The sequence below is a fragment of the Gavialis gangeticus genome, unplaced genomic scaffold (assembly GCF_001723915.1).
Source record: "Gavialis gangeticus isolate Ggan-Ray unplaced genomic scaffold, GavGan_comp1, whole genome shotgun sequence".
NCBI classification, from domain to species: domain Eukaryota; kingdom Metazoa; phylum Chordata; order Crocodylia; family Gavialidae; genus Gavialis; species Gavialis gangeticus.
Window position 1 is genome coordinate 37,333,916 of NW_017729000.1, and position 2,256 is coordinate 37,336,171.

Sequence of the window (2,256 nt, forward strand, 5' to 3'; positions counted from 1 at the left end):
CTAGGCTGGCTGATCTCCGGCAGGCTTTAAATTAGGCTCATCGGGGGAAGGGAAGATGAGGGTGGAGGAAGCCTTGGACCACTAAACCAAGCGTCACCCACAAAAACTGCCCAGCCTAGACTGATGACAAGAAGAACAAATACCCAGGTAAGCAACAGAGGCCTGGGTAGCACTGACATTAGTGGGGCCAGTGCATGCATCTTCAGGAGTCCTCAAATGCCTCTACACTAATGCTCATAGTATGGGGAACAAGCAGGAGGAACTTACCCTCCTGCTAGCTAACACCAACCCAGACACAGGCTCACCAAAACATGGTGGGACCCAACACACGACGGGGTGGTGAATATAGGCTATAGGCTTTACAGGAGGGATAGGACAGGGAAGACAGGTGGGGGTGTGGCGTTGTACATCAAGGAGAAATACACATCCTCAGTGAGTAGCACTGGCTCAGAGGAGAGGCACACTGAAGTGCTCTGGGTTAGAATACAAGGAAGTCGAGGAGAAAGGGACTTAACGGTGGGGGTCTACTACAGACCACCCTACCAAGGGGAAGAGCTAGATCAGGAATTCTTAAGTCAGCTCACAGAGGTAGTTAGGTCAAAGGACATGGTCATCATGGGTGACCTAAACTTTCCAGACATCTGCTGGGAAGAGCGGTCAGCCAGGTCTGACTGCTCTCATAGGTTCCTAGCTGAAATACAGGACCTCCATCTAACCCAGGGGGTGCACAGCCCCACCAGGGGAGGAGCCTTGTTGGATCTGTCCTGGCCATGGACGATGACCTGGTGAGGGGTCCGTAGGTGCTTGACCAACTGAGCGACAGTGATCACCGCCTGCTGGAATTCACCATCCAGTGCAAGGTGGCAAAGGCCTGCAGCAAGGCAGCAGCCCTGGACTTCAGGAGGGCTGATTTCAATGAGGTAAGGAGAATAGTCAGGGAAGCACTGAGGTCCAGAGGGGAGGGGAGTCGGGTGTCCAAGAGGAGTTGTTCCTTAAGAAGACAATCTTCCAAGCCCAAAGAGAGGTAATCCCAACATGGATCAAAGGGGGCAAGAGGGCACAAAAGCCCTCATGGCTCACCAGAAGCATATGGGAACGTCTCCTAGCTAAAAAGGAGGCATACAACCAATGGAAGGGAGGGGCCATCACCAGGGAGGACTATACCTTGGTTGCTCAGGGCTGTAGGGGGGCAGTCAGGAGTATGGGGGTGGTCAGAAGGTCAAGGGGGAGATGGAACTGGGACTAGCTACCTGGATCAAGGACAAGAAGTCCTTTTTTAAATACATAGGGAGTAAAAAGAAGGTACCGGGTAACGTGGGGCCTCTGCAGGACACACTAGGAAATCTGGTCATTGCACCAGACAGCAAAACTAACCTATTTAATGATTTCTTTGCCTCCATTTTTCTGAGCAGGGACCGGGTCACCCCCCTCACCGGGACCCCCATAGGATCCAGGGGAGGTGCACCCAGGCCAAGGGTCAGTGAGGAACTTGTCAGGGAACTTGTGGAGGGACTGGATGTATTTAAATCAGCAGGTCGTGACAATCTCCACCCCAGAGTGCTGAGGGAATTAGCTGAGGTCATTGTGGGACCCCTGGTATGGCTTTATGAGCACTCATGGTGCTCTGGCATGGTGCCAGAGGACTGGAAAAGGACCAGTGTGGTTCCCATTTTCAAAAAAGGGAGGAAGGAGGACCCAGGAAACTATAGGCCAATCATTCTTACCTCAATCCTGGGCAAGCTTTTTGAGAGAATTATCCTGGTGCATGTCCATGAGGGGCCAGCAGGGGAGATTTTGCTTAGGGGCAACCAACACGGGTTCATTAGAGGCAGGTCCTGTCAGACCAAACTGGTGGCCTTCTATGACCAGGTCACAAGTCCTTTGACGCAGGTGTAGCAGTGGGCGTAGTCTTTCTGGACTTTAGGGAGGCCTTTGACACTCTCTCTCACCCCATTCTCATTAAAAAACTAGGGGACTGTGGCATCGACACCTACACAGTGAAATGGGTCACTAGTTGGCCGGAGGGCCGCACCCAGAGAGTGGTGGTGGACGGGCCTTATTCAACCTGGAGGGATGTGGGCAGTGGAGCCCCCCAGGGCTCGGTCCTCTGGCCCACACTGTTCAATCTCTTTATCAGCAACTTGGACGAGGGGGTGAAAAGCACCCTGTTCACATTCACTTGCAACACCAAGATTTGGGGCGAGGTGGGCACACTAGAAGGGAGGGACAGGATACAGCTGGATCTGGACAGGTTAC